Below are 23,550 nucleotides of genomic sequence, written 5' to 3' on the forward strand. Positions count from 1 at the left end.
GTATGCCAGTGGGTAATATGTACAGGAGAGGATTGTGGGGGGTATGACAGAGGGCAGTATGTACAAGAGAGGAGTGTGGAGGGTATGATGGGGGCAGTATGTACAGAAGAGGAGTTTGGAGGGTAAGGTTGGGTTACAGTAGGTACAGGAGAGGAGTGTGGAGGGTATCACGGTGGGCACTATGTATAGGAGAGGAATGTGTAGGGTATGACTGAGCAGTATGTACAGGAGAGAAATGTGGGCAGTATGACAGTGGGCACTATGTACAGGTGTGGAGGATGAAGGAATCTGGGAGGGAAAAATGTAAAGGTTTGTGGAAGGATGTTTAGGTACTGAGTAGTGGTTAAGCGGGCCATACATGGATTGAAATTATGCTAGTTAAGCAGAGACCAGCCATAGTCGATCTATGTATGGGCTAGTTGGTTTTACACCAGTCAATCTATTAATCGACTTGAGTACAACCAGCCTGTTGGGTCTTTCCCAAAACAATCAGTGCTGCCAGTTATAGTTAGCAACACTGATCATTGTATTTACTGGCAGAAGTGATTCCCCCATTCACAGGTCAGCAGGTGAGAGGGTGTGTGGGGACAGGCTGGGGAGAGATACTAGTCAGTGGCTGGGTAGGCACTGGCTAGTATCAGAGCCAGATACATACATACATACATACATACATACATACATACATACATACATACATACATACATACATACATACATACATACATACATACATACACACATACACACATACACACACACACACCCCACGATCGTTGGAGCGAGAACAATAATTCTAGCACTAGACCTCCTATGTAACGCTAAACATGTAACCTGTAAAAAAATGTAAAACATTGCTTAGTATACAAGAAAATTGTGCTAACTTTAGTGTGTGTGTGTGTGTGTGTGTGTGTGTGTGTGTGTGTGTGTTTTTTTTATATATATTTTTTTTTTAATGAAACAAATGAAAGTTTCTTTCCAAAAAAAAAAAAAAACTTGCTACGCAAATACTGTGTAACATTAAAAAGTTGAAAAGACCACCATTGTATTCCCTAGGGTGTCTGCTAAAACAATATATATAATGTTTGAAGGAGTAATTTTTGAGGGGGGGGGGGATATGATTTTTTACATGTAAAAATCATTATTTATTTTTTCTTTCTAGAAAACTACTCCTTCAAAATTTTATATATATATATATATATATATATATATATATATATATATATATATATATATATATATATATATATATATATATATATATATATATATATATATATATATATATATATATATATATATATATACACAGAGCTTTTTTTCTCAGAAAATAGGTGCAGGAACTCAACCACAACCCCGTTCAGATTTCACAAACAGTAGAAGGGTCTTAAAGAGGCATTAAATACCAGGATTGCATTTGATACAGAGTGTAGAGTTCAGGGGGTTACACACAGAGTGCAGAGCTGTGACTTGTAAACACAGAAACTGGACTTCTGTGTTTACAAGTGATTGGCTCAGAACCTTTGGTGCCTGCTCACCACAGAGGTGGTGGAACTAAGTTCCCCCTGAAAAAAAGCCCTGTGTGTGTGTGTGTATATATATATATATATATATATATATATATATATATATATATATATATATATATATATACAATTTTTTGAAGGAGTAGTTTTCTAGAAAGAAAAAAAAAATTATGATTTTTACATGTAAAAAATCATATCCCCCCCCCCCCTCAAAAATTACTCCTTCAAACATTATATATATATATATATATATATATATATATATATATATATATATATATATATTTTGTTTTTAGCAGACACCCTAGGGAATAAAATTGTGGTCTTTGCAAGTGTCAGAATTGGCCTGGGTGGCAAGGGGTTAATTACCATAAGTATTATACAAATGATTAGTATAAGCCCAGTGAGCTCATCCTCAGTCTGCTGCAGACTGTGTCAGCTTATATTTAAACTGCACTGTATGTATATTCTGACCGGATGCGCAAGCAGCCCCCTGTCTCTGGAAACCATAAATGACAGGAGCCCCATATTTAAACTAGTGACTGGGTAGGTCTTCAGCTGCCTACCCCTCAAATGTGGGGTTTCTGTGACCCCCGGTCGCCGAGCCACAACCCTCGAAGTCTATTTTTTTTTTTTTGGGGGGGGGGGGGGGGGGAATGGGCCTACCTTGAGAGAGGGTCCTGGAGCTGCAGCTCCATTAGCCCCTATATTAATCTGGCCCTACCTCACATACAGGAAGCACATCTGTTTTTTACCAGTGTCTGCAAGGTGGATGGGCACGTTTGAGCTCTCTGAGTTCCAGGTCTATAGTCCCACGGTCGCGATTGCCGCCGGGCACCCACGATTGCTCGTTACAATGTATGAACAGCGATCAGTCATTTCCCCTAGTGAGGCCACCCCCCTAACAGTTAGAACACACCCAGGTAACATACTTAACCCCTTCCCCGCCCCCTAGTGTTAACCCCTTCCCTGCCAGTGGCATTTTTATAGTAATCAGTGCATTTTATAGCACTGATTGCTATAAAAATGCCAATGGTCCCAAAAAGTGTCCGCCATAATGTCGCAGTACCGAAAAAAAAACGATCATCGCCGCCATTACTAGTAAAAAAAAAAATATTAATAAAAATGCCATAAAACTACCCCCTATTTTGTAAACACTATAACTTTTGTGCAAACCAATCAATAAACGCTTATTGCGATCTACATATTTTACGAAAAAAAAATATATATATAAGAATACGTATCGGCCTAAACTGAGGAAAAAAAATCGTTGTTTTATATATATATTTTTGGGGAATATTATGGTAAAAAATATTTTTTTTTTTTTTTCAAAATTGTCGCTTTATTTTTGTTTATAGCGCAAAAACTAAAAACCGCAGAGGTGATCAAATACCACCAAAAGAAAGCTCTATTTGTGGATGAAAAAAGACGCCAATTTTGTTTGGGAGCCACGTCGCACGACCGCGCAATTGTCAGTTAAAGAGACGCAGTACCAAATCGCAAAAAGTGCTCTGGCCTTTGGTCCGGGGCTTAAGTGGTTAACTGATTAGAGTGGGACAATTTGAGCCTAGAATATTGCACCTTTTTACAATATTCAAATTTTTTTAGATTGTGGGTTTGTAGTTTTCATGAGCTGTAAGCCATAATCATCACAATTATGACATATCACGGCTTAACCTCCTGAGACCCGCGCTATAGTCAAATGACGGCTACAGCGCGGATCTCAAAATCCAACTAGACGTCAATTGACGTCCGCCCCTTTGGGCGTTCCCCGCGCGCGCTCCAGAGCGCGCAGCGGGGAACTTCTGTGTTGTCCGTGTCCCTTGGACACAGCCAATTTACAGATCGCCGCGAACGGCCAATCAGAGTGGCCGTTTGCGATGCGATCTGTGCGGCCAATGAGAGATGATCTCATATGTAAACATATGAGATCATCTGTCATTGCCGGCTCACACAGAGACAGCGGTGCTGTCTCTGGAGAGGAGACCGATTTCTGTGTCTCTTGTACATAGAGACACAGATCGGTCACCCCCCCCCCCCACCTACAGTTAGAACACTATATAGGGAACATATTTAACCCCTTCCTCACCCCCTAGTGTGACCTTCCCTGCCAGTCACATTTATACAGTAATTAGTGAACTTTTATAGCACTGATAGCAGTATAAATGTGAATGGCGCCAAAAATGTGTCAAAAGTGTCCGATGTGTCCGCCATAATGCCGCAGTCCCAATAAAAATCGCAGATCACCGCCATTTCTAGTAAAAAATTAAAAATAATAATTCTGTCCCTTATTTTGTAGGCGCTATAACTTTTGCGCTTATTGCGTTTTTTTTTTTTTTTTTACCAAAAATATGTAGAAGAATATGTATCGGCCTAAACTGAGAAAAAAAATGTGTTTTTTTTTTTTTTTTTTTTTTTTACCACTTAAGCCCCGGACCAATACGCTGTCTAAAGACCCAAGGTGTTTTTACAATTTGGCAATGCGCTGCTTTAACTGGTAATTGCGCGGTCATGCAATGTTGTACCGAAACGAAACTTGCGTCCTTTTCTTCCCACAAATAGAGCTTTATTTTGATGGTATTTGATCGCCTCTGCGATTTTTATTTTTTGCGATATAAACGCAAAAAACCGTAAATTTTGAAAAAAAATGATTTTTCTTATAACAAAAAGTAAAAAAAATCGAATAAACTAAATTTTAGTCAAACATTTAGGCCAAAATGTATTCAGCCACATGTCTTTAGTAAAAAAAAATCGCAATAAGCGTATATTTATTGGTTTTCGCAAAAGTTATAGCGTCTACAAACTAGGGTACATTTTCTGGAATTTACACAGCTTTTATTTTATGACTGCCTATCTCATTTCTTGAGGTGCTAAAATGGCAGGGCAGTACAAAACCCCCCAAATGACCCCATTTTGGAAAGTAGACACCCCAAGGAAACTGCTGAGAGGCATGTTGAGTCCATTGAATATTTAATTTTTTTGTCCCAAGTGATTGAATAATGACGAAAAAAAAAAAAAAAAAATGTTTACAAAAAGTTTTCACTAAATGATATATTTCTCACACATGCCATGGTTATATGTGGAATTGCACCCCAAAATACATTCTGCTGCTTCTCCTGAGTACGGGGATACCACATGTGTGGGACTTTTTGGGAGCCTAGCCGCATACGGGGCCCCAAAACCAAAGCACCGCCTTCAGCATTTCTAAGGGCACAAATTTTTGATTTCACTCCTCACTACCTATCAAGGTTTCGAAGGCCATAAAATGCCAAAATAGCAAAAAAAAAAAAACAAATGACCCCATTTTGGAAAGTAGACACCCTAAGCTATTTGCTGAGAGGCATGTCGAGTCCATGGAATATTTTATATTTTGACACAAGTTGCGGGAATATGACAAACTGATTTTTTTTTTCACAAAGTTGTCACTAAATGATATATTGCTCACACATGCCATAGTTATATGTGGAATTGCACCCCAAAATACATTTTGCTGCTTCTCCCGAGTACGGGGATACCACATATGTGGGACTTTTTGTGAGCCTAGCCGCATACGGGGCCCCGAAAACAAAGCACCGCCTTCAAGATTTCTAAGGGCATACATTTTTGATTTCACTCCTCACTACCTATCACTACCTATCACAGTTTTGAAGGCCTGTAAGAACGTTAAATTAATAACTAATATTCTTATAGCTTCAAGGGCGTATCTGAATGAAGATCATTCATAGTCAGGTTGATTTGAAAATAACGTGTGAGTTTATTGTCACACAGGTGGCATCACAAACACAATGAAAAATAGTATAAAGTTCAGTTTAGCGTAGATGAAAATATCTGGAATTGGATCGATAGTATTGTAGCAAGCTTATGAAAGCATGTGAGCAGCCTCAGGCATGTTGTCTTCCGAGATTTTCCAAAGTGATGCCGGAAGAAACAGGAAATGACGTTTGACTTCTGGCTTCAGCTGTTCTTCTAGTCAATATGTCAGTATGTCAGTGTTGTCTTTCAAAGAGGGTGTGAATGAGTGTGTCTTAGTTTAAGTGTGTATCAGTGTGTCATGTAAGTGTGTGGTGCAAATGTGTCCAGCCTTCTTTAAAGCAAAGCTTAAATATATGTTACAAGTGAACGTCATGACCTCATACGGCCCAGGCTTAGACCCTTGTATGGCAAATATTAATATCTGCTAGGTTCAGCAATATGAAGATCTTAGCACAGAGTCGTATGGAGTTTGATTGACAGGCACACATGTGACACTCTATACTTAGAATATACTGAGTGGTGTGCAGATGATGCAATGTCATAAAACCTATATTATCAGCTATAAAGCTATAACTTCATTAAGTAACTATATACTAATACATATTAGTATGACTAAGACTTCACTTAAACTAGCTCTAAATAATTAAACAACAATATCAAATAAATAGCTAAGTTATGGATTATCTGTGATTTTTAACTTTAAAGCATGTAAAAACATGTCAGCTCTGACACATGAACTCTATGTGTATACTTATCTGTTAGCCTGCTGACCTCCTGAACTCATGTCAACTTTGGACATAGTAGAACAACTGCCTGACATTCAAATCTTATGTCATTCTCAAATTGGCTATCCGTAATGCTCAGTTTTGGATAGAAGAATTATGTCATATCAATTGATCAAGGTCATTCATTCATACCTAATTATTATGATTAATCATAAATCAAAATATGTTTTGCAAGCTTGCCATGAATTGCCGAATTATGAATTTGGAATAATATTCTAACAATCCCCCCTGAATTATGATTAATCATACTAAATCATTTAATACACACATACATACATTCATATCTCATTTTCTCCACCTTGTATCAAACGATTGGACACGATATTCCTCAGAACTGAAGCAACTAGAAATTTTCCTTTTCCTAAATGCTTTTCTTTTTACTTTTAACTCTTCTTAGATCTATCTAATCAAAATCTTACCAGAAATAATGGTATAGATTTTAAAAATGTATAACATAATGATGACTAATATCAATAATTATTATTAATAATAATAATAATAATAATAATAATGACAATTATTATTATTAAAATAAGTAAATAATGCAATAATATATTTCCATATATGTGCTCAAATAATATTTTAGCTCTTTGGAAATATACTTTATACTCTAAAACTTTCATAACTTTCCATTGTTCTATTAATGATATGTTTCTTAAGTTATGAACACAAAATGTTCTATTAACTAGAATGAGTGTGCTAACATTCAATATGTGAATAAATAAAAATAAATAAAAATAATAATCCTAACTTCATGTGAACATTAATATCATAATAATTGGATAATCAAAAAATGTATATGTATATGTGAACAAATGTTTCAGTCCTAAATTGTTTATCTATAGTAGATAGATAAAGTTCCTTCCAATTAATGTTTCTTCATGAAATGTCTTTAAAATTTCTTCAAGTTCCATTAGGTTAGAAAAACCTTGATGAATAAGATAAAATAGTTCATAAATATGAAATATAAATCTTTTGTCAAATATTCTTCCAAAAAGGATCTCTTCTTTTAACTTCAAATTTCTCTTTGCTCTTTATAGAAGCTTGTTATCCTCCATATTTGTTTGATTTTAGATGCCATATCGTTATTAGAAGGATTTCTCGTCATCAACCGTCTGTTACTGGACTGTTGTCCACATCTGACGCGACACAAACGCCTCTTGCTTGATAGGTTCTGAACCGTCTTTTTTCTCGAGACTTGAATATTCGCAAAAACTGCGCCAATCTCTCCCCCCCTCATCAAGGGTCGAGATTTCCGTAAAAATAGAGATAAGACAGTACTTTCTTTGGCTCGCCACTGTAAGAACGTTAAATTAATAACTAATATTCTTATAGCTTCAAGGGCGTATCTGAATGAAGATCATTCATAGTCAGGTTGATTTGAAAATAACGTGTGAGTTTATTGTCACACAGGTGGCATCACAAACACAATGAAAAATAGTATAAAGTTCAGTTTAGCGTAGATGAAAATATCTGGAATTGGATCGATAGTATTGTAGCAAGCTTATGAAAGCATGTGAGCAGCCTCAGGCATGTTGTCTTCCGAGATTTTCCAAAGTGATGCCGGAAGAAACAGGAAATGACGTTTGACTTCTGGCTTAAGCTGTTCTCCTAGTCAATATGTCAGTATGTCAGTGTTGTCTTTCTGAAGTGTATGTGTTGCGAATGGTGGGTGAGTGTGTAAGTGTGTCATGTAAGTGTGTGGTGCAAATGTGTCCAGCCTTCTTTAAAGCAAAGCTTAAATATATGTTACAAGTGAACGTCATGACCTCATACGGCCCAGGCTTAGACCCTTGTATGGCAAATATTAATATCTGCTAGGTTCAGCAATATGAAGATCTTAGCACAGAGTCGTATGGAGTTTGATTGACAGGCACACATGTGACACTCTATACTTAGAATATACTGAGTGGTGTGCAGATGATGCAATGTCATAAAACCTATATTATCAGCTATAAAGCTATAACTTCATTAAGTAACTATATACTAATACATATTAGTATGACTAAGACTTCACTTAAACTAGCTCTAAATAATTAAACAACAATATCAAATAAATAGCTAAGTTATGGATTATCTGTGATTTTAACTTTAAAGCATGTAAAAACATGTCAGCTCTGACACATGAACTCTATGTGTATACTTATCTGTTAGCCTGCTGACCTCCTGAACTCATGTCAACTTTGGACATAGTAGAACAACTGCCTGACATTCAAATCTTATGTCATTCTCAAATTGGCTATCCGTAATGCTCAGTTTTGGATAGAAGAATTATGTCATATCAATTGATCAAGGTCATTCATTCATACCTAATTATTATGATTAATCATAAATCAAAATATGTTTTGCAAGCTTGCCATGAATTGCCGAATTATGAATTTGGAATAATATTCTAACAAGGCCATAAAATGCCAAGATGTCACACAACCCCCCCAAATGACCCCATTTTGGAAAGAAGACACCCCAAGCTATTTGCTGAGAGGCATGTTGAGTCCATGGAATATTTAATTTTATGGCCCCAAGTGATTGAATAATGACCACAAAAAAAAAAAAAAATTTTTACAAAACGTTGTCACTAAATGATATATTTCTCACATATGCCATGGGCATATGTGGAATTGCACCCCAAAATACATTCTGCTGCTTCTCCTGAGTACGGGGATACCACATGTGTGGGACTTTTTGGGAGCCTAGCCGCGTACGGGACCCCGAAAACCAATCACCGCCTTCAGGATTTCTAAGGGCATAAATTTTTGATTTCACTCCTCACTACCTATCACAGTTTCGAAGGCAATAAAATGCCAAAACAGCACAAAACCCCCCCAAATGACCCCATTTTGGAAAGTAGACACCCCAAGCTATTTGCTGAGAGGGATGTTGAGTCCATGGAATATTTAATTTTTTTGCCCCAAGTCACTGAATAATGACCAAAAAAAAAAAATTACAAAACGTTGTCACTAAATGATATATTTCTCACACATGCCACGGTTATATGTGGAATTGCACCCCAAAATACATTCTGCTGCTTCTCCTGAGTACGGGGATACCACATGTGTGGGACTTTTTGGGAGCCTAGCCGCGTACGGGGCCCCGAAAACCAAGCACTGCCTTCAAGATTTGTGTGAGTGAAATCAAAAATTTATGTCCTTAGAAATCTTGAAGGCGGTGCTTGGTTTTCGGGGTCTCATACGCGGCTAGGCTCCCAAAAAGTCCCACACATGTGGTATCCCCGTACTCAGGAGAAGCAGCAGAATGTATTTTGGGGTGCAATTCCACATATAACCATGGCATGTGTGAGAAATATATCATTTAGTGACAATGTTTTGTACATTTTTTTATTTTAATTTTTTTTGGTCATGATTCAATCACTTGGGGCAAAAAAATTAAATATTCCATGGACTCAACATGCCTCTCAGCAAATAGCTTGGGGTGTCTACTTTCCAAAATGGGGTCATTTGGGGGGTTTTTGTGCTATTTTGGCATTTTATGGCCTTCGAAACTGTGATAGGTAGCGAGGAGTGAAATCAAAAATTTGCGCCCTTAGAAATGCTGAAGGCGGTGCTTGGTTTTCGGGGTCCCGTACGCGGCTAGGCTCCCAAAAAGTCCCAAACATGTGGTATCCCCGTACTCAGGAGAAGCAGCAGAATGTATTTTAGGGTGCAACTCCACATATAACCATGGCATGTGTGAGCAATATATCATTTAGTGACAATTTTTTTTTTTCTCATTATTCAATCACTTTGGACAAAAAAAAAAAAAATCAATGGACTCAACATGCCTCTCAGCAGTTTCCTTGGGGTGTCTTCTTTCCAAAATGGGGTCATTTGGTTTTTTTTTTTGTGCTATTTTGGCATTTTATGGCCTTCGAAACTGTGATAGGTAGTGAGGAGTGAAATCAAAAATTTACACCCTTAGAAAGCCTGAAGGCGGTGATTGGTTTTTGGGGTCCCGTACGCGGTTGGCTCCCAAAAAGTCTCACACATGTGGTATCCCCGTACTCAGGAGAAGCAGCAGAATGCATTTTGGGGTGTAATTTCACATATGCCCATGGCATGTTTGAGCAATATATCATTTAGTGACAACTTTGCGCAAAAAAAAATAATATATATATATATATATATATATATATATATATATATATATATATATATATATATATATATATATATATATATATATTTATATTTCCCGCAACTTGGGTCAAAATCTAAAATATTCCATGGACTTAAGATGCCTCTCAGCAAATAGCTTGGGGTGTCTACTTTCCAAAATGGGGTCATTTGGGGGGGTTTTCAATTGTCCTGGCATTTTATGCACAACAATTAGAAGCTTATGTCACACATCACCCACTCTTCTAACCACTTGAAGAAAAAGCCCTTTCTGACACTGTTTGTTTACATAAAAACATATTATTTTTTTGCAAGAAAGTAAAGTTGAACCCCCAAACATTATATATTTTTTTAAAGCAAAGGCCCTACAGATTAAAATGGTGGGTGTTGCAAAAAAAATTTCCACACAGTATTTGCGCAGCGTTTTTTCAAACGCATTTTTTTGGGAAAAAATACACTTTTTTATTTTAAAGCACTAAAACACACTATATTGCCCAAATTATTGATGAAATAAAAATTATGATCTTAGGCCGAGTACATGGATACCAAACACGACATACTTTAAAATTGCGCACAAACGCGCAGTGGCGACAAACTACATACATTTTTAAAAGCCTTTACAGGTTACCACATTAGATTTACAGAGTAGGTCTACTGCTAAAATGACTGCCCTCGATCTGCCCTTCGCGGTGATACCTCACATGCATGGTGCAATTGCTGTTTACATATGACTCCAGACCGACACTTGCGTTCGCCTTTGCGCAAGAGCAGGGGGGGACAGGGATGCTTTTTTTTATTTTTTTATATATTTATTTCGCTTTTTTTATTTTATTTGTTAACTGTTCCTTCCATTTATTTATTTTTTTACCATTTTTATTGTTATCTCAGGGAATGTAAATATCCCTTATGATAGCAATAGTTAGTGACAGGTACTCTTTTTTTTTTTTTTTTTTTAAATGGGGTCTATTAGACCCTAGATCTTTCCTCTGCCCTCAAAGCATCTGACCACACCAAGATCGGTGTGATAAAATGCTTTCCCATATTCTCAATGGCGCCGTTTATATCTGGGGGGGGGGGACATTCCCTCCCACTGAATGTAAAAGCAGTCTAGAGGCTAATTAGCCGCTAGGACTGCTTTTACATGAAAGCCGACCGCTGGCTGAAAAGAATACCAAGATGATGCCTAAACCCGCAGGCATCATTCTGGTATAACCATTCAAAGTCCAGCAACATACCAGTACGTTGATGGTTCTTGTTGGACATGTATTGTAATCTTTTTTTTTTTTTTTTTCATGCAGCCTGTTGGCTGAACAAAAAAAAGATTGATCGGTGGGTGGTATGCCCACCATTAGAATACCTCCCTTCATCCACCCACTTCTAATGATGGGCATACATGCACCATTTATATATGCCGAAGCATGGGGGCATCCTCCCGCAAAAAAGTTATGCCACGTACGGTCGGACTTTTCTATGCCGCGTACACACGGTCGGACTTTTCTATGCCGTGTACACATGGTCAGACTTTTCCACAGGAAAGCCTCCGTAGGAATGTCAACCGTATGTACGCGGCATTAGGAGCAAAATCGCTCCTCCGCCCCTAATGCCCCCATGCTCCGGCATATATGCTCTTTTTTGAACTGTAGTGGTAAAATCACCTCCTACAGCATTGGAGTCGCGGCTTTATATATCGTGGGAGCAAACGCTGTTGCTGTCACGCTAAATAAATCCGCACTGCAACTGAATGGCGTACCTGCTAAGCAAATGATGGTTAACATTAAAACAAAGTAACATTCCAGTATAACAGTAAGATCATACCATACCTGCAAAGCAAATACCTATAAAAAAACATAGTAAAAAATAAAACATTTTTTAACGCAACCTGTGCCTAAAATATATATATGCCGAAGCATGGGGGCATCCTCCCGCAAAAAAGTTATGCCGCGTATACACGGTCGGACTTTTCTATGCCGCGTATACACGGTCGGACTTTTCTATGCCGTGTACACATGGTCAGACTTTTCCACGGGAAAGCCTCCGTAGGAATGTCAACCGTATGTACGCGGCATTAGGAGCAAAATCGCTCCTCCGCCCCTGCTGCCCCCATGCTTCGGCATATATGCTCTTTTTTTTAACTGTGGTGGTGAAATCACCTCCTACAGCACTGGAGTCGCGGCTTTATATATCGTGGGAGCAAACGTTGTTGCTGTCAAGATAAATAAGTCCGCGCAACAGCTGAATGGCGTACCTGAAAACAGTAAAATAAATTACATACCTGAAAAGCAAGCATGAAAAAACATAACAACAATAAAACTTTGCAGAATAGAATACAGTAAAAAAGAGCAGAACAATAGAGAGAGAATAGAGAGGGAGAGAACAATAAAACGACAACTATTTTTGTTTTTTTTATTTTATATTTTTTTGTGTGTTTTTATTTTTTACTTTTTTTTTTTTTTTGTTTTTTTTAACACTTTTTTTTGTAACTGTGAACTGTAACTTCAACTTTTCGGTTCCAGGTTTGATCTCTCAAAATGAGATGGCATCTTGGGAGACCCTGTGTAAGTGAGCCTAGCCTGTGAAATGTTTCACCCTACACTAATAATTAACGTGTGTGTGGAAGCGTTCAAAACATTCACCAATACAAAGACCAGGATTGGCAGGACATTTGGGACAAAAATAACGGGTGTCACGCCTAAATCCGCGCTTGGTACAGACACGACATTTTCTTTGGGGGGCTCGTTGGGTAGGGGTACTCTCGAGGACATAAGAAAAATGCCTCTCATGCAGTCGGCTTACTGCATTTGGTAGGGGCTGGTGAGGTACAGTACCGCCTGGATACAGGAGTTCTGTGATGATATCCCTCTGGAATTGAAGGAAGGATTCATTCCGTCCTGAAGCTCTGTATACGACATGAGCATTCAGTAGAGCCAATTGAAATAAATGTAGAGACACTTTTTTGTACCAGCGTCTCGTCTTACGGGCAATATGATACGGCGCCATTAACTGGTCGTTGAGGTCCACCCCTCCCATATTAAGGTTATATTCGTGGACACAGAGGGGTTTCTCCACAACACCAGTCGCCGTATGAATTTGGACTGTCGTGTCTGCGTGAAGGGTGGTAAGAACGAAAACATTCCTATTGTCCCGCCACTTCACAGCGAGCAAATTTTTACATCTGCAGCAGGCTCTCGCCCCCGGCCTAATACGGGCATCTACAAGCCGCTGGGGGAAGCCCCGGCGATTAGGTCGCACAGTGCCACATGCTCCAATCTGTTGATCAAATAAGTGGCTAAAAAGTGGCACGCTGCTGTAAAAATTGTCCACATACAAATGGTACCCCTTTCCGAATAAGGGTGACACCAAGTCCCAAACAATCTTGCCAGCGCTCCCCATGTAATCTGGGCATCCTTCCGGCTCTACCTGACTATCTTTTCCCTCGTAAACCCTAAAGCTCCATGTGTAGCCTGTGGCCCTGTCACAGAGCTTATAGAGCTTGACCCCGTATCTGGCACGCTTGCTGGGAGGGTACTGTTTGAAAGACAAGCGGCCAGCAAATTTAATCAGGGACTCATCAACGCATACAACCTGCTGGGGATTAAACAAGGCTGCAAAACGTTCGTTGAAATGGTTTACGAGGGGCCGAATTTTGTAGAGCCGGTCAAATTCAGGGTCTCCACGTGGACGACAAAGTGCATTGTCACTGAAATGCAGGATCGCCTCGTATCGTTTCCTGGCCATGTGAGCAGAGAAAACGGGCATATGGTCGATGGGATGTGTGGACCAATACATCCGCAATGACGGAAATTTGTGTATGCCCATGTTGAGGGTAAGGCCCAGAAAGGTCTTAAATTCGGAAACCTCGAGAGGTTTCCATTCTTTGGCAAGGCGAGACTGGGGGTTAGCGGCGATGTAGGTACCAGCATATAAATTAGTCTGGTCCACAATAGATCTATAGAGATCTTCCGTGAAATACAGCGAATAAAAATCAAGTGACGTAAAGTTCGCTGTATCCACCTGAATACCGGGTTGGCCAGTGAATGGGGGAAGTACAGGTGCTGTAGAAGTGGTGGGGACCCAATCAGGATAGGCAAATTCTACAGGAAGGGCACTATGGGCACGACGGGCCTGTCTCTGTCTTCTTCTTGGTGGCAGCGGGACACTACTTGTGCTTGCCACATCGCCAGCTTGAACTGCACTTATGGGATTTGCCACGTCACCAAGTGTTACTGCAGTGCTGGATAAACGACCAGGGTGTACTAGGCCGCTGGTGCTTGCCAATCCACCAGAAGGAATAGCGGCGCTAGTACTGGATCTCTGCTCCATACGAGGGACCTGCGGTTCTTGCTGCTCAACAACATCAGAATGGGATCGGGTACGCCTGGCCTTAGCAGGGACCACTACTCCGTCGTCCGAACTATCTGACATGGAGCCGCTGTCGTAAACGGGTTCGTATTCTGAGCCAGAATCTGTCAGATGCGTGACCTCCTCCTCTTCACTATCTGACATGCACATGAACTCCAAGGCCTGCTTATCATTGTACCTTCGGTTTGCCATTTTGGACAAATTTAGTGGTACAATGGTAAGGATTCACAGGTAAAAAAAGCACCTGATCTGTCTAAAAGCAAACGTAGAAAACGCTTCAAAAAAAACTGTAAGCGATCGCAGGGATCAGGCCTGTCTCTGCGAACGCTGCAGTTATGTGTCTTGTGTTTTGTAAGTGACAGTGATCGATACTGCACTTGGGTGGGTTGGGCTGGGCAGAGGGGGAAAACGCAGGTGCTAGCGGGTATCTGGGCTGATTCCGCTAACAATGCGTTTTTGGGTACCCTAAACTGCTGGGTACGCTAGTATAGATCTGATCAGATCAGGTATCGATCCGTTCAGATCCTATACCACTAAGGGGGGTGTATGCTTAGCGAGTGGGTGTAAGCGGTACTGGCTCTAACCTAACGCTGCCTGGGGGCGACGCAGACCCTGACTGGCGCTAAAATTTAATTTATATCACCCGCCGGGTGATCAGGGGGTTAAACCTATTGGGTTATATACGGCGGGTGCTCTGATGCTATAAACAGCAAACTAACCAACCAGCGTCAACCGTAACACTTATACGGTGATCACTGGTGAAAGGGTTAACTAGGGGGCAATCAGGGGGTTAAAACCTTTATTCGGTAATATATGGGGGTACCTGACGCTTTCTAAAAACCTGGTGGCGAACCTAAAATAACGAAATAACTAACTGGCTAACCACGTCACCAGTGACACTTATACAGTGATCAGTGGTGAAAGGGTTAACTCTAGGGGCAATCAGGGGTTAAAACCTTTATTTATGGGGGTACCTAACGCTATATAAACCTGGCGGCGAACCTCAAAAAAAACTAACTGCCTAGCGGCAACAGTGACACTAATACAGCGATCAGAAACCGATCGCTTAGTGACACTGGCAATAGGGGTGAAAGGGTTAACTCTAGGGGCAATCAGGGGTTAAACCTTTATTGGGGGGGGTAGGGGGCTACCCTGGACCTAAAGGGGCCTAAACCTAACTGCCCTGACACTTTTTTCTGTCACACTGACACTAAAAGCAGTGATCAGAAAATAAATGATCACTGCAATCTGTGACAGGGGGTGATCTGGGGGTGCTGGGGGGGTGATCGGGGGGGGGGGTTATGTACCTATGTGTGCTGTGTCAGTGTGCTGTTGGTGCAACTCACAGTACTGACTTCTTCTCTCCTCTGGAACCGGACGAAAAGACCGCCAGAGGGGAGAAAACGTCACTCCCTCCCTGCCTGTGTTTACAGTTACACAGGCAGGGAGGGCTCAGGTGGAATCTGATTCGCCGAGGGAGATCGAGAGGGGACGGCTGGAAACCAATAGCCGCCCCCTCCTCCCGGACCTCCCGTACACCGTTCCCGGCCGTCACATGTACCGGAGGGGGTCCCGATCGGACCCCCGAACCCGGGTAAGGCGGGGACGTACATGTACGCCCATGTGCCTGTACGTGCCATATTGTGGACGTATATGTACATGCGGGGGTCGGGAACTGGTTAATGGGCTATTTATTATAGCAACAAGTAAAAAATATTGTGTTTTTTTTTCAAAATTGTCGCACTTTTTGGTTTATAGCGCAAAAAATTAAAACCGCACAGGCGATCAAATACCACCAAAAGAACTCTACTTGTGGGGGAAAAAAGGATGTCAATTTTGTTTGGGAGCCACGTCGCACGACCGCGCAATTGTTAGTTAAAACGACGCAGTGCCGGAAGCTGAAATTTCACCTGGGCAGGAGGGGGGTATATGTGCCCAGTAAGCAAGTGGTTAAACTATCACATATATTGGTTTAGTCTTTAACCACTTGAGACCCGCGCTATTGACAAAAGACGTCAACATCGCGGCTCTCAAGTGCCAAGTGGACGTCTTTTCAAGTGCATTACCCGCGCGCCTCTGGGGGGCGCGCAGTGGGTAAACACTGTCCCGGCGCATCGCTGAAGAGCCGATGCGTGTACCTGGAGGCCGCGATGTCCGCCGGGTACACGCGATCGTCGGTAACACAGCAGGGACGTGGAGCTCCACGTGCTGTCGGAGGAGAGGAGACCGATCTGTGTCCCTTGTACATAGGGACACAGCATCAGTCACCTCCCCCAGTCACCCCCCTCCCCCCACACAGTTAGAACACACCCAGGATTAACATTTAACCCCTTCCTCACCCCCTAGTGTTAACCCCTTCCCTGCCAGTCACATTTATACAGTAATTCGTGGATTTTTATAGCACTGATCGCTGTATAAATGTGAATGGTCCCAAATGTGTGTCAAGTGTCCGATACGTCCGCCGCAAAATATCGCAGTCCCAATAAAAATCGCAGATTGCCGCCATTACTAGTGATTCTGTTCCCCATTTTGTAGGCGCTATAACTTTTGCGCAAACCAGTCGCTTATTAAGATTTTTTTTACAAAAATACGTCAATTTTTTCGGCCTTAACTGAGAAAAATTTTTTTTTTTTTTAAATTGGGATATTTATTATAGCAACAAGTAAAAAATATATATATATTTTAAATTGTTGCTCTTTTTTTGTTTATAGCGCAAAAAATAAAAACTGCAGAGGTGATCAAATACCACCAAAATAAAGCTCTATTTGTGGGCAAAAAAGGACGTCAATTTTGTTTGGGAGCCACGTCGCACGACTGCGCAAATGTCAGTTAAAGCGACGCAGTGCCGGAAGCTAAAAATTCGCCTGGGCACGAAGGGGGTTTATGTGCCCAGTAAGCAAGTGGTTAAGTTGCATTTGTGAAATAAACTTTCAGTTTCATCTTCTCACGACCCAGAGAGCCTTGTTTCTATCTTGGCATTCTTGCAAGATGGAGCAGATAAGGGACTAGCAATCGGTACCCTGAAAGTACAGGTTGCTGCACTAGCAGTGTTCTTGGGAAAAATCTGTGGCCTCAATACCACTGGTAGTCCGATTTTTTTTTTTTTTTTTTTTTTTTTTTATTATATTATTATTATTATTTTTTTTAGCTCTTACAAGATCTAGACCAGCACCGGTCAAAGGTTTCCCTAAATAGGTCCTGTCGGTAGTCCGGCAATCCCTAGCAAGAAGTCTATTCGAGCCTCTGGAAGAAGCATCTCTCTGATGTCTCACTCTTAAAGCTGTGTTTCTGATCACTATTGCTTCAGCATGCAGGGTCCGTGAGCTACACGCTCTGTCAATATAGGGACCTTGTATAGAAAAAAGAAAAAAAAAATTGCTGTCTTGAAATGACAAACAATAGCAGCAGGCACAAAAAAAGATCAATCTGTGAAATGAACAAAGTAAAAATGGTATAGTGCAGCGCTAAATCAAGTGATTTAAAAAGAGTGGGGCTCCTGCTGTTCAGACAAAAGCTGATAGCGGAGATTCACTAAAGTGGAAAAAAAAAAAACATAGAAAATGTATCTAATAATGACAATTTTAAAAATAAATAAATCAATATTTACTTTTGCTATAATATCCACAAATTTTATTTTGTTAAAAGCTATTTTTTTTTCTCAGTTTAGGCCAATATGTATCTTTCTACATATTTTTGGTAAAAAAAAAAAAAAATCGCAATAAGCGTATATTGATTTGCGCAAAAGTTTAATAGCGTCTACAAAATAGGGGATAGTTTTTATGGAATTTTTATTTTTTTTACTAGTGATTGCGGTGATCTGTGTGGGGTGTTTTTTTTTTTTTTTTTTTTTTTTTTTTATCGTGACTGCGACTTTATGGTTGACACATTTTTTTTTATTTTTTAGGACCATTGTTTTTTTTATAGCGATCAGTGCTATAAAAATGCACTGATCGCTGTAAAAATGACACTCGCAGGTGAAAGAGTTAACCACAAGGTGGCGCTAAAGGGGTTAAGTGTGCCCTAGAGAGTGGTTCTTGCTGTTAGGGGGAGGAGCTACCAGTGACACATCACTGATCACTGTTTCCGATCACGGGAAAGGTAGATCAGTGACATGTCACTAGGCAGAACAGTGTAATGTCTTGTTTATAAAGGCATCCCCCTGTTCTGCATTTGCCGAACGTAATCGCAGGCCACCCCGGAAACATCGATTTACCGGCACCCACGAGCACACTCACGAGTCACGCCCCTGCTGGGCAGCAAATTTAAAGGGACGTACAGGTACGCCCAACAGGAAAACAAGTCTAACTTGAATTTTCTCTCCACAATGACTAGCTAGAATATACCCCAATAGAAGCTCTATCTGTCCCAAATATGCTTTGGAGGAGGGTTCTTTCTTTCATGTTTGGTCCTGTCAACATATACAAATTTTCTGGAAGGGAGTGATCAGTGTCATTAATTCTGTAAGTAAATTCAAAGTACCCTGTGACCCGATACCAACTTGTTTTCCAGAAGTCTTTCAGGACAGCACCTCAGAGATTGTGACTCCTCCCAACGAAAACACCTCCTTCCTCCAAATCTTTAAAGGGAGGCACCTCCCTACCATTCATCAGTTGTAGAAGAGAACCTCTGGCCCCCGGCTGGAAAACATAAGCACATACGTTCGTCAAAGCATAGTACATAAAACTAATAGGCATAGTCGACACACTGGAAGCCCCCCAATCCAAGAAACGATTTGTTTTCTATGAGGCCTTCTATGCCAGGAAAGTGATTTTTCTACAAAGGAAAGGACCTTCCTCTTCGACTATACAGCAGTGGAGAACCCTAATAAATACAGCCCTATCTGGGACGCAACTGCCCCAAAAAATTTAATAAGGTCAGGGCAACCTGGAATAGGGATTTGAGCCAAAAGACCACCACCCATACATTATGTTGAATACTATTTACTTGCATGACTGTACACCATAGGTTACTTCCAACCGATGCTCTTGCTGGTTTTTCTCGTGCCCTGGTAGAGAAACACCCCCCCCCCCCAACCCTCTTGCTTGATACCTACCGGCTGAATTCTAGGCAAACGATGACTCCTTAGATAATGGGAAACCTTATGTACCTTTCCCTGTACATGGTAATTTATATATCTGTATCCTTTTCTGCATAAGGCGATTGCCACTCTCAGTTGTAATAAGAAAATGCAATACTGAAGGTGTACCATTGTCTTAACTCCTTTATTTTTTTAAATGGATTAATGTTTTTATTTTTGTATCATCTACATTGCTTTCTACGATTGATATGAATGCAACCACTGCTTACTGTGTGTGTGTGTGTGTGTGTGTGTTTGTGTTTTTTTTTTTTTTTTTAATAATACACCCAGGTAATCCCTTTTTTGTGGCTTATGTCTTCAAAGAGGAGTGGGACTAACACTACACAGAAGGGCAGTCCTATGTCTATGTTGTCAGTAGCTCCTGATGACCCTAGTTGTATCCCCTGAAAGACCAGAGGCTTCCGGCAATCTGAGACACTGCGCCTATCTAGTATTGAGCCTACAGTCAACGCTGCTGCTTCACCCTTTATTGCCAAGGAGGAACAGTCCTCGGCCCTAGCTGGGTTAGAGCACAGGATTGCTGGCATGATTGCCTCTATCCCGCAGGGTGGCAAGAAGCATGACAGACCCCCCCCCCCCCTCCCCTGAGCCTCCTAGTTTGGAGCAGGAATGGGTTGAGGATGGGGAAGAGCTAAAAGCTCATTATTCTGTGGAGGGCCTGGTGGATGAGTCTGCTTCTGAGCAATCTCTACAAGATAATATCCAGTTGGTGTCTGCCTCTCAGTCGCAGAGGCTTTTTATCCAGACTCTTACCGAGATGGTTTATTCGGCCTTTAAGTTGCCTCTTGCAGAGGTTACTGAGCCCCCCCTGGTCCTCTTTTGGGTCCCTGAGGCCTATTCAGGCCGCACAGGCTTTCCCCTTACACCCACTGTTGGAACAGGCGGTGGATAAAAGATGTTGATAAAAGAGAGAGGCGCCTCTAAGTGCAGAATTAAAACATTTAATATCCCCAAAAAGGGTTAAAAACACTTACAGGATCGAAGATAAGAAAGGGCATATCGTGCGTGTCTACAATGGGTGATCCAACATCAGGAGGGTCCTAGTATATACAACTTCCAGCAAAAAGATCCAGGGAGATGAGCAGATGTGCGCTCCAGGCTCTGTGAACACTGGTGATGCAGGCTAGGTCAGCATGGAACAAGGAAATGAAGTCAGCAGAAGGGGACAACAACCAGCGTGGACCACAAACAGGAAACAGGTCATCAAAATGGGACGTGTTTTCGGAACTACTGATTGGTTCCTTCAGCCAATGACAACAAGTTAATAGAAGCTTAGCTCCTTATAGTCCTGTGGATGGTAGTGGAGGAAGAGAAACAATGCCACAGTAACAAGGGATTGCAAATGATTATTGTGATCCATGGACACAGGGCACAGAGCTCCACAGTACAACATAGAGACCGCACGGGATGCATCCAACACACATAACCGACAAGAAAAGTGTAAGAAATCATAGCAAGAAAACATATAAAGAAAGAAAGCATGAAAATAAAGGACAAATGTAAAACGGAACACAGCATTCATACCGTGCATTGCTCCTAGATAGCAAATGTAGCTGGGGATAAATATTACATGGTAAATATTAAAATTTGATTAGTGTAAACTTATTTCTAAGTGTGTGTGTGTGTGTGTGTGTACAGGACGCCAGGGTTGGGTCCTGGACGGACGCTATGTTGCGCCAATATTTGGAGTGTGGTCCCTTTAAGGCAATGGTGTAGGGTTCAGGAGGTCACCCAGAGGGGGTGAGAAATTCCGGGCAATAAAAGTTGATTCAGAGAGGACTGGCCTACAATCCTCTCTGTCCTTGTTAGAGTGTCATTTGGGGCCCAGAATTTCAGAGGCTCTAAAGTGACGTTCGGGAGGGAAAGGGCCTCCTCTCCTGACCCCTGGCAGTCAAGCACTCAGGGGGTTAAGAACTTTCAGGAAAACAGCTTAAAAGACAGGAAGTGCTGATAGGTGTGGAGGAGTATGGGAGTGCACCTGTCTGAAAGAAGCTGTGTTTCTCTGATAAGCTGATAAAGGCTCAGCGAGGACTGGAAGTTCTGGGGGTGAAGACCTGCCTAAAACGTATGTGCCTTTGCTTTGATTTATTGCTGTGCTGAAGTAAAACAGACTTTTTGTTTATGCTGGAGACAAGCAGACTTTTACTTTAATATTTTTTCCTGTGTGCTGGTTAAAGCGTTTTGATTTGGTCACAAATAAAAACCCTTTTTGTTCAATGTTAACGGTTTACGCACTTAATCCCACAGAGCTGAACAACCCCCAAAGTTTACAATATATATATATATATATATATATATATATATATATACAGGCATACCCCACATTTAAGTACACAATGGGACCAGAGCATGTATGTAAAACGAAAATGTACTTAAAGTGAAACAATAAGTTTTTTCACTTCTAGGGTGTAGTGGTGGGTCAGGGACTGTAGTGGGGGTGTCAGGGGCTGTAGTTGAGGTCTTAGGGGCTGTAGTGGGGGTGTCAGGGGCACACTGGAACAGGGCGGGCTATGATCTCTGAGCCTCAGCTCCTTCTACTGCGACTGCAAAATGTCTGTACAGTACTTGTAAGGCACTTTACATACACTCGCAGGTATGTCCTTACTCGCGAGTGTATGTAAAGTGAGTGTACTTAAAGCGGGGTATGCCTGTATATATACAGGGAGTGCAGAATTATTAGGTAAGTTGTATTTTTGAGGATTAATTTTATTATTGAACAACAACCATGTTCTCAATGAACCCAAAAAACTCATTAATATCAAAGCTGAATATTTTTGGAAGTAGTTTTTAGTTTGTTTTTAGTTTTAGCTATTTTAGGGGGATATCTGTGTGTGCAGGTGACTATTACTGTGCATAATTATTAGGCAACTTAACAAAAAAAAAATATATACCCATTTCAATTATTTATTTTTACCAGTGAAACCAATATAACATCTGAACATTCACAAATATACATTTCTGACATTCAAAAACAAAACAAAAACAAATCAGTGACCAATATAGCCACCTTTCTTTGCAAGGACACTCAAAAGCCTGCCATCCATGGATTCTGTCAGTGTTTTGATCTGTTCACCATCAACATTGCGTGCAGCAGCAACCACAGCCTCCCAGACACTGTTCAGAGAGGTGTACTGTTTTCCCTCCTTGTAAATCTCACATTTGATGATGGACCACAGGTTCTCAATGGGGTTCAGATCAGGTGAACAAGGAGGCCATGTCATTAGTTTTTCTTCTTTTATACCCTTTCTTGCCAGCCACGCTGTGGAGTACTTGGACGCGTGTGATGGAGCATTGTCCTGCATGAAAATCATGTTTTTCTTGAAGGATGCAGACTTCTTCCTGTACCACTGCTTGAAGAAGGTGTCTTCCAGAAACTGGCAGTAGGACTGGGAGTTGAGCTTGACTCCATCCTCAACCCGAAAAGGCCCCACAAGCTCATCTTTGATGATACCAGCCCAAACCAGTACTCCACCTCCACCTTGCTGGCGTCTGAGTAGGACTGGAGCTCTCTGCCCTTTACCAATCCAGCCACGGGCCCATCCATCTGGCCCATCAAGACTCACTCTCATTTCATCAGTCCATAAAACCTTAGAAAAATCAGTCTTGAGATATTTCTTGGCCCAGTCTTGACGTTTCAGCTTGTGTGTCTTGTTCAGTGGTGGTCGTCTTTCAGCCTTTCTTACCTTGGCCATGTCTCGGAGTATTGCACACCTTGTGCTTTTGGGCACTCCAGTGATGTTGCAGCTCTGAAATATGGCCAAACTGGTGGCAAGTGGCATCTTGGCAGCTGCACGCTTGACTTTTCTCAGTTCATGGGCAGTTATTTTGCGCCTTGGTTTTTCCACACGCTTCTTGCGACCCTGTTGACTATTTTGAATGAAACGCTTGATTGTTCGATGATCACGCTTCAGAAGCTTTGCAAT

At 41.1% G+C, this 23,550-nt stretch overlaps 1 protein-coding gene across 2 annotated transcripts in view; it reads left to right on the forward strand.

Moving 5' to 3' along the window:
- The window catches only part of LOC120940528 (polypeptide N-acetylgalactosaminyltransferase 12-like), a 276,779-nt gene that overhangs the window by 31,455 nt on the left and 221,774 nt on the right, over positions 1-23,550 (forward strand). The gene's annotated exons all lie outside the window — the stretch shown is intronic.

Source organism: Rana temporaria, chromosome 5, assembly GCF_905171775.1.
Source record: "Rana temporaria chromosome 5, aRanTem1.1, whole genome shotgun sequence".
NCBI lineage: Eukaryota > Metazoa > Chordata > Amphibia > Anura > Ranidae > Rana > Rana temporaria.